The sequence below is a fragment of the Pleurodeles waltl genome, chromosome 6 (genome assembly GCF_031143425.1).
Source record: "Pleurodeles waltl isolate 20211129_DDA chromosome 6, aPleWal1.hap1.20221129, whole genome shotgun sequence".
NCBI lineage: Eukaryota > Metazoa > Chordata > Amphibia > Caudata > Salamandridae > Pleurodeles > Pleurodeles waltl.
The window spans coordinates 1,160,923,333-1,160,936,342 of NC_090445.1; positions in this window are offsets into that span (position 1 = coordinate 1,160,923,333).

Consider the following 13,010-nt stretch of genomic DNA (forward strand, 5'->3'; position numbering starts at 1 on the left):
GATATTAACCCTATGTTTTTAGTGTGATTTAAACACTGAATTGTGTTCCTCACAATACTAGCACAGTACAATGATTAACCATGAATATCTAGAGAATCTAATCCCCTGAGAGTTTGTTCTTAGTAATGTTGCCTATGTAAATGTCTATGAGTCGAATGAGTCAGCATTTTAGGGAATCTCGTCAAGGGGAAACACGCAAGATATCCACTGAACATCAAGAAACATCTAGGTAGGCTTAATTGAGGTGACGAGGGACTAATCTGCGATCACAATGGGAGTAGTTGTACACAGTATAGACAGTTAAAGGCTCTTATTTAATAACAGATAATCCACATCATTCTTGAAAATTCATAGAGAGAGGAAGAGCCATCAAAAGCGGGAAATGGGACCTCAACAGGTACACATAGTTTGCACATCATAGTTTAACAGTAGAGTATGCATGGGATATGAGATATTAGTTTTTTGATTGATGTGTAATTAATCGTAGGAAAGACTGGCTCTTCAAGAACCATCACTAGGTGTCCGGGTCCAGCTCTGCGACTCCAGTGTCTCTCTCCTTCTCTCATCCATCCCCTTTCCCCCTGGTACGTTGCTTAGCCAACCATGTATATTTAAGTGGGAGGCACGCAACATTTAGGTGGAATTGAGAACAAGCAGCTTGGTCAACATTGTGTCTCTGTGGGACAAACAGTTAGTGCTTAACACATACATGAAATCCCCCATATGTAAGAGTGCACCCACTGGCCTGTTATGCTAGGCTCAATACCTCTGAGGGCCCAATGGCCTCTGTGCATACCTGCGCCACTGCCATGGTGGGACCCACAAATGTTGGTCAGCATCATCTCCCCTACTGGTGAGGACATGCATGTGCCCTTCCCCTTTACACATGCAGGGGGACAGCACCCATGGCCCACAGCCACTGTTAGGACCGACCCACCCCTATGGATGTGGCCAACCCCCAATTTAGGTAGGGGATACCTACACGGAAATGCTCCTCTGCCCGGACAGGGCACACCTTTGTATCCCTGCCTTCTCCCCACCACCAGCCCTGCCAATGGGGCCCTCTGAAGAAGGAGTAAGACAGCTTAGAGTTAATTCCCGGAACAGGACTGCCACCCTAAGAACAGGCACACTAGTACCCCTGGAGTCTTCTTCCACAGGCCTGGGACAGGTTTGACAGGTCCTCTAGAGGGTAGAACACCTAGTGCATGTCTCCCTGGTAGCCAGGGCCGTACCCACTCCAGGTATGTGGTATTCCTGTTTTACAGGCCCTCCTGGATACAGCATCTCAACCATGTCCTTGCCTGCCCATTCCTCTCATTGGTAGGCATGCCAGCTTTTTCACTGTGTCAGTGGGAAAGTGCCAGAGTCCTACAGTCATGCACCAAGAGTCAGCAAAAACTGGGAGGAAAAAGCAAAAAGTTTCAGGAAAATTATCTCAGCAGAGCCATGTCCAACACTTGCCCACATGTAACAATCCACATGGGCACCTAAGTACATATATGGAAGTTTTTGTCACACCAGCAAAAATATTGCAATTATATTTCTATGCCACTATAGAAAAGTGACACACTAGGTCCTACTATGATGTGAGGATAATTAACGCAGGGGAAATGTCCCCAATCTTTTTGTCACTGGTTTTCTGTTTGATTTGTTTCCTTGGTACTGTTTTCTTCATTTTTTGGATCTTTTGTAAGCAAAAAGCAGCCCTTCTGCAAAAAGTGAATCAAAATCTTGCTCACTCTGTAAAATGTCACATCGTTTGTTGATGATTTCCTGAAAAACAACTGCTTGGGAAAAAGTAGAAATACAAGTAAACCTGGCATCATCATCTTTTTGTGATTTTTAACAAATGCTGTCTTGGCGTGTTCTATTGTTGGCTTAATTGATGACATCACTTGGTTTTCCTTAATTGCAAAACCCTTTGGTAGTATTCTTCTGTTACTTGAAACAACTAATTTTCCTCAGATGTAATACATTTCAAACAAGTATTTGGTGAATATAGTAGAGCTCTCCTCAGAGGCTCGGGGAGTACACTTTTATAGTCTAACAGTATTTCTATCAGCCTTTTTGCACTATATCTCTGTACTAATCTCTCCATCTTTTAGATGTATCAATGCATCGATGAATGTGGTCAGAATGTGATTTTTTCATTGCTGATATTGTGGATAAATTTGATGTGTTAATTTCTCTGACTGAGGGTTGAAATGTTTTCAATTGACTTGTAAAATGAGGACTATGGCCTTCATTATGAATATGGCGGTAAACACCGCACCACCGGTGGTGGCGGTAACTACTGCCAACAGACTGGCGATCCGGACCGCCAAATAATGAAGCACATGAGAAACAGCCAGAAGGCCATCCACCCACCACCATTTTGGTACTTCCGCCGATGATGGCGGAGACCATCTTCAGCCAGCCGGATAGGCTCTACCCACCCACCATATAATGAAACACCACACCTCCATCAGTTTAGGGGCGGGAACCACCGACACGCAAAGCTTGTAGAAATGACCCATATACAGGGAAACACTCACCAAAGGCACACAGAACATGCCGACATGGAGCGAGAGTTGGAAATAGTCCCACTGCTTCTCCTTGCCATATTTCTCTAGGACCGTGACCGTCGAAGAAGACGTCAGAAGTAAGTACCGCAGCCTACCACACATAGGTGGAAAGGGCATCATTACACAAACCACCCACCCCACCCACACTGCTATGCACTCACTCCACCTCCCACTGCCCCAAATCATACATACCCTATAAAAATGTACTTACCAGACACATGCAAACATACATCAGAACAAGTGCACACACCTATGTACACCACTCCCCCACCGTGAAACACTGCATGATGGGACAATATTGCACCAACAGGTCTGCTGGGCACTAAGGGGCATATTTATACTCTGTTTGCACCGAATTAGTGTCATTTTTTTTTACTCTAATTCGGTGCAAAACTAACTCCATATTTATACTTTGGTGCTAGACCCCTCTAGCACCAAATTTATGGAGTTAAAGTCTTTTTTTGAAAGTGGAGACCTACTTTGCCTTAATGAGATGCAAGGTAGGTGTTTCCGTGCAAAAAATGACTCTATGGCCATAACGCCATATTTAGGGGCATATTTATACTCTGCGGCATATTTATACTCTGTTTGCACTGAATTAGTGTCATTTTTTTTTACTGTATTTCGGTGCAAAACTAACTACATATTTATACTTTGGTGCTAGACCCATCTAGCACCAAGGCCCTGATTTAAACTTTTTTTGCACCGCATTAACGTCATTATATGACACAAAAGTGGCGCAAACTTACAAAATATTGGCCCTTATTTATACTTTTTGCTGCAAAACTGCACTAACTCAGTTTTGCACCAAAAAGTTTAGCACCGGCTTGCATCATTTCTGTGCACCAGCCGGGCACCATATTTATGGAATGGTGCAAGCCGTTGCAAAGGGTAGGCTAGAGTTTAAAAAAATGACTTTAGTCAGGTGGGGCTGGCAGTATAGAAGAAGAGGGTTTAGCACCAAAAAATGGCTTTAGGCAGGTTAGAGTAAAAAAAAATGACTCTAACCAGATTAGCGTCATTTTATGGTGCTAAACCTACCATGCCACATGACTCCTGCCTTAGAAAAGGCAGGAGTCATGCCCACCACCCCAGTGGCCAGCACAGAGGACAGGGGTCCCCTGGACATGGCCATTGCACCCTGTGCAATGTATGGGGGCCCATTTCAGGGCCCCCTATGGCACTTTCAAAAATAAAATGCACTTACCTGTACTTACCTGGGATGGGGTCCCCCATCCTCGCAGTCCCTCTAATGTGGGTGGGGGTGCCCCTAGGGCCTAGGGAGGGCACCTCTGGGCTTATTCCATGGTGCTCCACCATGGAAATAGAGCCACAGGACCCCTAAAGCCTGCCCTGATCCAGGTCTTAAAAAATGGGGCAAAGTAAGCTTTGCCCCATTTTTTCACCCCTCCTCCCTCCCTTGACCATTTTTACATGGGAGTATAAATATGGTGTTAAGGCCACAGAGTAAATATTTTGCACGGGAACGCCTACCTTGCATCTCATTAAGGCAAGGTAGGTTTCCACTTCCAAAAAATGACTTTAACTCCATAAATTTGGTGCTAGACGGGTCTAGCACCAAAGTATAAATATGGAGTTAGTTTTGCACTGAATTAGAGTGAAAAAAATGACGCTAATTCAGTGCAAACAGAGTATAAATATGCCCCTTAGTTTCAAAAAATGATGCTAATCTGGTCAGAATCATTTATTTTGACTCAAAACTGCCTAACGTCATTTTTTTTTAAACTAGCCTACCCTTTGCACCGGCTTGCACCATTCCATAAATATGGTGCCCAGCTGGTGCTAAAAAATGGTGCAAGCCGGTGCAAAAACTTTTGGGGCAAAACTGCCTTAGTGCAGTTTTGCACCAAAAAGTATAAATAAGGCCCTAAATGTATTATTTAGAGACAATAATAAATGTCCAAACAAGGGCATAGGCCAGTACAAATTCATGTCCCGGAAGGGCAAATATAGGCCACACATGACACTTACGATGGAAAAATCCTCCATTGAGAAAGGGGCATCAATGGGGCAGCCAGGCACCTCAGGGAACAGGGGTAGGGGGTGGGGAGGTTTGGAAGGGGGGTCTTCGACGTGGTTCTGGAGGTGGTGAGTGTTTGGGATTGCCCTTGGAAGGAGGAAGATTGGGCCCAGACCAGGGGTTGGCAGAGGGACCAGGGGCAACACGGTCCTTCTTCCTCCCTGGGGAAGGGGCACAGGAATGGGAAGGGTAGACTGGGAGAACCTTGAAGAAGAAGGAGTAGACTTGTTGAGGCCAAGGGAACATTTAGGGACAAGACGGGGTGGACCAGTGGGTTCAAACAGGTCAACACGGGAGAGGAAAAGCTTTTTAGGAGCAGCTGGAGGGATTTTAGTGACTGGTTTGGGAGAAGAGGCTGAGGGAGTGGTGGTACGAGGTGTAGGGGTGCTGGATGTGGATGCAGGTGCCTGTTTAGTCTGCTTATGTGTGGTGGATGTGTGTGGAGTGGATGAGTGTGAGTGTTTGTGTGCTTTGGAAGGAGGGGGGTGGACACAGTGGGAGAAGACAGGCTGCCAGTGTATATGGATGTTGTGTGGGTGTCTCCATGTCTGGTGAGTGTGCTGCAAGTGTCTGTGAATGTAGTCATGGTGAGTGCAGGTGTGGTGTCTGTTGTGCATGACTGGATATCAGCTGTTGTGGTAAATGCAAGAATGAGGCCAGCAGCAGTGACTTAGGGTGCAGTGCATGTGGGTGTGCATGGTGAGGAGTCAGACAGGGAGGAGGGGGAGGGCAACACAGTGGGGGAGATTAATGTTGGTGTGTCTGCTTTTGTTTGATGTGTGCCTGCATGTGGTAAGACATGCAGTGCTTATGTTTCTCTGTGTGCTTCTTGTGTGTTGACTTGGGTGCATGGCTGTCTGTATGTGTGCTTGAGATGAATGAAGGGATTGGGGTGCTGGAAGGAGTAGAGGTGGTGGGAGGGGGCACCGAAAGACCAGGGACACTGGATGCCGTCAAATAGGAGGCCAGAGTCTGAAAAGATCTCTGTAGGCCAGACATGGCACTGTGAATGCCTTCCAGGTATGCATTGTGTTAGACTTGACAGTCTTAGGATGGTGAACCCTAACATTTTGCCTGCCTCCCCCTACTTTTTAGTCACCATTTTTGCTGGTTTTAAGACTCTATCCAGTGCTAAAGTACATATGCTCTCTCCCTTTAAACATGGTAACATTGGATCATACCCAACTGGATTATTTATTTTACTTATAAGTCCCTAGTAAAGTGCACTGTGTGTGCCCAGGGCCTGTAGATTAAATGCTACTAGTGGGCCTGCAGCACTGATTGTGCCACCCACTTAAGTAGCTCCTTAACCTTGTCTCAGGCCTGCCATTGCAAGGCTTGTGTGTGCAGTTCCACTGCCAATTCGACTTGCCATTTAAAGGTACATGCCAAGCCTAAAACTCCCCTTTTTCTACATTTAAGTCACCCCTAAGGTATGCCCTAGGTAACCCATAGGGCAGGGTGCTGTCTAGGCAAAAGGCAGGACATGTACCTGTGTAGTTTACATGTCCTGGTAGTGTAAAACTCCTAAACTTGTTTTTACACTGCTGTGAGGCCTGCTCCCTTCATATGCTTACATTGGGGCTGCCCTCATACATAGTTTCAGTGGTATCTGCTGATCTGAAAGGAGTAGGAAGGTCATATTTAGTATGGCCAAAAACCTGCTGACTGGTAAAGTTGGATTTAATATTACTATTTTAGAAATGCCACTTTTAGAAAGTGAGCATTTCTCTGCACTTAAATCCTTCTGTGCCTTACAATCCACGTCTGCCTGGGTTTAGTTGACAGCTGCATTCACTCAGACACACCCCAAACACAGGATACTCAGTCTCACTTGCATGCATCTACATTTTGAAATAGTCTTCAGGGGCTGGGAGGGTAGAGGTCTTGACACTTGTATGACAGTAGTCTGCCCTCACCCAAAGGACTACCACATCCCCTAATGGGACCCTGGCAGACAGGGTTGAACTGAAAGAGGACCTTGTGCACTTCTAAGCCACTCTTTGAAGTCTCCCCCAATTCAAAGGCACATTTGGGTATTTGAACGGGGCCTCTGCCCCTTCTAACTCTGACACTTCCTGGAGAAGAAACTTGAACCAGAACCTGCAACCTGTCAAGAAGAACTGCTTGGCTGACCAAAGGACTCATCAGTCTGCTTTCTGTGAAGGACTGCTGCCTTGTTGTTGCCCTGCTACCTTGCTGCTCTCTGGCTGTGGTGAAGAAGTGCTCTTCAAGGGCTTGGATAGAGCTTGCCTCCTGTTCCCTGAAGCCTCAGGACAAAAAAGACTTCATCTCTACAAGAAGGACTTCTTGTGCGGTGAAGTTTGATGCACTGCCTGCCAGAAATGATGCACAGCCTGTACCGTGGGGAAAAAGTCACTGCATGCCGAATCGGAACAACGTACCCTGGCTTCGCATCGAAAAGATCGACGCAGCGCCAGCGTAGCGACCAGAAATTCAACGCACTGCCCACCGGATCGACACACAGCCGAGCCAGAACGATGCAGCCCGACTTCTAGAGAGGAATCGACGCAGCGCCTACCGCGTGGTAGAAAATTTGACGCAACGCCCAATGAATCGACGCAGCTCCTTTGAGTTCATCTTGCCAGTGTGGGAAATCCACGCATCGTCCCGGGGGTGTCCGAAAACCCTGCAACTCAATGAGGTTCCATGACCGAGCGCCGGAAATCGATGCACAGCCATCCCTTCATGAAAACTAAACGATGCATCGCCCTGTGCGGCCCAAAAAAATTGACGCAAACCCCTTTGTTTCCACGCAGCTCCTCCTCCGCAGTTCTTTGCAGAGATTTTGCACGCGAACAAGGTACTTTGTACTTGACAGAGACTTTGATTGTTTTTAAGAGACTTAAGACACTTTGGCCCTCATTACAACCCTGGCGGTCGGTGTTAAAGCGGCAGTAATACTGCCAACAGGCCGATGGAAAAAAAATGGAATCACGACCATGGTGGAAACTGCCAACACAACCAGCCACTTTAACACACCGACCACCACGGTGGTAGAAACAAACACCGCAGCGGTAACCGCCAACAGACAGGCGGAAGACAATGTACCGCCCACTGTATTAGAAAGCACCAATCCGCCAACTTTTCCGTGGCGGTACCAACGCCAACAAAAGCACGGCGGAAACAGTACTTGGAAAGGAAACCTTTCACCTCTCGACTCCCAACGGGGAACCAGGACGCCATGGATCCCAACTACAGGTGTTACCTATGTTGGTTTACCTCCTCTTCTACCAGGAACATCAAAGATGACGGCGACGACAACGGTGAGTACTGCACCTAGCACACAGGGAAGGGGGCGAAAGAGAGTGACACACACATGCAACATGCAACATCCCCACCCCCACCCTCACCCCGAACACCATACACACAAATACATGCATCAACATTACATAGACACCCCGTAACCCTCTGGAAGAACGCAAGGACCAAATAAAATGATTGTAACAAGTGTAATCATTGAAAATCCAGATAGGGCAACAGGTCTGTAAAAGATCAATATATACAAATATGTACAGCAACTACACAAGTCCGGATAGTGTTCCATTCATTGTCTGTGGACCAGTGGTCCCAAAATGCATGGGCGAAGCCCACACAAGATACCTGACTCGAAACAGAGAGAACACTGCAGGGGCATCAGGTCGAAAAAAACAGGCACCTCAGGAGGAAGGGGAGGGGGGCAAGGCCACAGTCTCTCTAGTGGATACTTTTCTCCACTGGTTCTGGAGGGGGCTCAGTGCCCAGAGTGCTTCATCCTGCCAAGGACTGGGGTAGTGGTTGCTCTTCTCCACTGGCTCTGGAGGGGGCTTTGTGCCCAGAGTGCTTCATCCTGCCAAGGACTAGGGTAGTGGATGCTCTTCTCCACTGGTTCTGGAAGGGGCTTGGTGCCCAGAGTGCTTCTTCCTGCCAAAGACTGGGGTAGTGGATGCTCTTCTCCACAGGTTCTGGAGGGGGCTTGGTGCCCAGAGTGCTGCACATGGTGTGTGGCAGTTCCCATTCCCTTGCCTGGGTGTCAGAGCCACGAGATTTTCTGGGAACAGGTAACATGATACTCAATGGAGGCAGAGACACACTCCACCCTGCGGCGACTTTGCCTGCCAACTGCTGGTACTGCCAGTACTGGTTGTGGTGCCTCATGTAGTCTGTGCAGGGTCCAGGATGTCTCTTGCAGCCTCGGATGACTGCCCACTGGGGATGATGTTACTGGACTTGCAGGGACCACAGTGCTCGAGGATTTTGTGGCTGAGGTGCTGGGCTGGGATCTGGCCATCCTGGCCCTAGGGGAAGGACGGTGGGGAGGAGTAGGGAAGAGGTCAACGTTACTGAGGAAAGGTTTTTTAGACACACTGGGACGGTAAGATGGAAGGGGTTTGGGAGTGGATGAAGAGGTAGTGGTTGTAGGAGGTGTACGTCTGTTGAGTTTGGGTGAGGGTGCATGGGCTGGAGGCTGTTGTGAGGTGGATGGCTGTTGTGTGGGTGTGTGCCTCCGTTTGTGTAGTTTGGGAGGGGGGCTCACAGACACACTGGGAGAGGACACAGGGGATGTCTGAATGGTAGTGGGGGTGGTGATTGCACGTGAGCAGTGTGTGGTGATAGGCGTGCTGGTGATGGAGGTAGTGGCTGAGGATGTAGTGCATGCAGGTGTGAGTAGAGATGAGACTGGAAGGGAGGTAAAGGACGTGGAGGAGGGGGACACAGTGGAGGCAGTGGATGTTGGTGTCTGCATGGGGATGGTGCTTGTGTGAGTGCCTGTGGGATGTGTGGTGCTTATGTTTGCCATGTACACTCTTGTGTGTTGATGAGTGTGCATGCTTGTCTGATGGTGTGCTTGGGATAGGCTGAGGTAGAGGGGATTGGGTCTGGGTAGTGGAAGTTGGAGGGGGGAGGCTGGACACAGGGACAATGGCTGCCATCAGTGCTGAGGCCAGAGCCTGAAATGCTCTCTGTTGGGCTGCCACACCAGAATGAATGCCCTCCAGGTCTGCATTTGTTTGCTGCAAATGCCTCTCGACACCCTGGATGGCACTCCCGTTGGTTGTCTGCCCCACATAGATTGGTCTCTGGAGGTCAATAGCCTCCTTAGTGAGGGGCAGCAGGGCTTACTGGGACAGGAGATGAGGGGCCTGGGGCGAAGGAGATGCCCACTCTCCTGGGTGAGCGGGCACGGGCAATTCAGTGAGGAGCTACTGGGAGGGCGGTGATGGTATGGCGTGGTGGGAAGATGGCAAAGAATGGGTGGGTCCAGTATGGTCCGCCACCACCAGGGAGCTGCCATCAGAGGAGGTTTCGGAGTAACTACTTCCAGTGGTAATTGCCTCCCCCGTGGCACTCACCCTCCAACCCTCTGGACCCATTGGCGTCGCTAAACTTTGCCTCCTGGGTCCCATGGGCTGCAGCATCCCCACTCGCCGGTGCCTCAGCTCCCTCACCAGATGGTTCTAAAGTACACAAGGACACAAGAGCACAGGGGGGACAAAACAAGAAAGAAGTATGTCAATTCCAGGAAAAATATACATACTGGGACACATACATTCCCACCCATCTTAGGCACTAACCCTCAGCACACACAATATATGATTTGAATGTGCACCTGACTGGTAGTCATGATCCCACGCTACACTACATTCCCATGCTGGCCCTCTACTCTGATACACTGATTGAAACAATGAGAGACAATGCCAAGACAACATATCTGCTAGTCCATGAGGCTACATTAAAACCAATAGCCCAAATAGGGAAGCCCTCACAGGCCTACAATCCCAGCCATAACTTCCTATGATACTATCCCACAGACGTAGAGGGGACAGGACTGCAGGGACACACCTGTCTACGGGCCTGGCACTACTATGCATGCACCCCTTAGTACCTAACGACACTCATCAAAGTAGCATCACAACAGTGTTGGTTCTCACCCACTTCTGAATGCTGTGCTGCCTTCAAGCACCCATCCAAAACCAGATAGGCCAACTCCAAAATACGGGCCATTAGGGGGGGTCAGGATCCGAGGGGCACCCCTCCCTCATTGGGAGGCCATCCTCAGACGGGCCTCTCCAGTCTTCCTGGCCCAGCGCGCCAGGTCCTCCTACAGCTTCCTACAGTGGGTGCTCCACCTGTTGTAGACCCCCAGGGTCCGCAATTCCTTGGCGATGGCTTGCCATATTCTTTTTTTCTGATGGACTCTGACCTGCATGGGACACACAGAGTAAAGAAACAGGTGTCAGTGTGAGTGCCCCATAAACAAAGGCCTTGCCAGTTCAACCTCACACAGCCCATGGAGGCATACATATAGACTGCCAGACACAGTATGGGTGAGCATTCACACAGAGCCAACAAACATTCCTACAGGCGTCCGCAACATTCGCACACATTTAAGGAGGACAAATAGCAACTCACCTGCTACTCTGGTCACCCTTACAGCTTTGCATACAGGGGTAGAATGCCATCCACCAGCTTCTCCTGCTGCTCTGTGATGAAGGCCTGGGCCTGTTCCCCTGTAGCACGTGCCATCTCAAGGACCAGAGTCAAGACACAGTAGCACATGCAGTGGTGTCCTTCCCTACTCAAGGTGCAGGAGTCAAGTGGCAAGGGCATGGCAAAATGGCAGTAGATACTACCGCCGGTGGTGATCATGATTGGTCCTGCTTCCCCATTGACAAAAATGTTATTTAATGATCAGGTCCACTGTGGTGAACACCGCCTACCGCCGTGACAACTAACGCCAACAGAATGAAGTCACTTCCTACACTACACTACCTGTAGGGCAGGGGGCTGGCCCAGGGACTTCCTCTGCATCCACCACATCTTCATAGTTTGGCCGGGGGCCTAGTCATTGGCTTCATTCCCTCTCCCCCATTCGTCGAGTACTATTATTATTACTGGTCCTCCTCATGGAATCATGGTGGGAAGTGTGTCTACACTGTGATGCTATAAAACATACACACCTCACCACACATTAGCCTGACAGGATTACCTTGTTCTTTGTTTCTGTGTGAGGGACAATTGTGTTGTATGTAAAACATGAATAGTGTTACAATGTAATGCAAGTGTATGTCCCAACTCAATGTGTCTCTCTTCCTCCCCCATAGGTACAGATCCACGTGGCGAGGGAGGGCCCCATCTGTTTACAGACCCCTGGTGGATCTTGCCACCATGGAGGAATGCCATATCATCATAAATTACCCCATGAATCGAGCCACAATTCTGGAACTCTGTGCACAAATGGAGCCTGTTGTGATGCCAGCTAATAGGAGTCCAGGTGTGCAGGTAATATCTGTGCTACATTGTTTGGCCACAGGCTCATTCCAAGTGACAGTGGTCAAGGCAGCCGGTGTATCTCAGCCAATATTCAGCCAAATCCTATCTAATTTCCTGAATACATTTGTGCAATACCTGCAAAGTTAAGTCTAGTTTCCCCAAAGGGCTGTTCTCACCACCATTAAATCAGGATTCTTTGCTTTTTCAAATATCCCCCATGTGATAGGTGCCATTGATGGTACCCACATTGCCCTCATACCCCCAAGAGTAAATTGAACAGGGTTCAGGAATCGTAAAAACGGACACTCCATGAATGTCCAATTGGTGTGTACTGCTGATCAGTACATTTCTCATTTCCATGCAAGGTTCCCAGGGCCAGTCCATGATTCATTTGTCATGAGAAACAGCAGTGTGCCACACATGATGGAACAACTACAGGGGGACAGAGCTTGGCTCATAGGTGAGTATGTATGACACTGTATTAGTGACATACCTGACAGGCAGGCTGTATGCAAGTACAAAGTGTGAGTTTTAACCCTCTTTCACCCCCTTTTGCAGGAGATTCTGGCTATCCAAACGTGCAATGGCTCCTGACACCTCTGAGAAATCCCAGGACAGATGCAGAAATGCATTATAATGAGGCACATGATCGCACTAGGAGGGTGATAGAGCCAACCATAGGACTCCTGAAGGCAAGATTTTGGTGCCTGCATATCTCTGGAGGATCCCTGTGCTAAATCCCTGACAAGGTGTATCAGATAGTGGTGGCCTGCTGCATGCTGCACAACTTGGCTGTGAGGAAAGCTATCCCACTTTTGGAAGAGGAGGATGCTGTCTAACCACCAACGCCACCTCAGAGGATGGATGAGAGTTATGGAGAAGAAGAGAGGGAAGATATCAACTCCAGAATACAGCTAATCTGGCTATACTTCCAATGACTCTCAGGAACTTTTTATATAATGCTAATGGCCTTACTGCATTGTTTCAGGGTGACTTATGTACTAAGTGCTGTGGTGTCCATTACCAGTGATGTGGCAACTTTATGACTGAAGAAACAGATGTGTGTTAAAGCAATGGAATGTGCAGTGTGACATACTTCAGACTACAGTCTGTCAGACCCCCTCCTG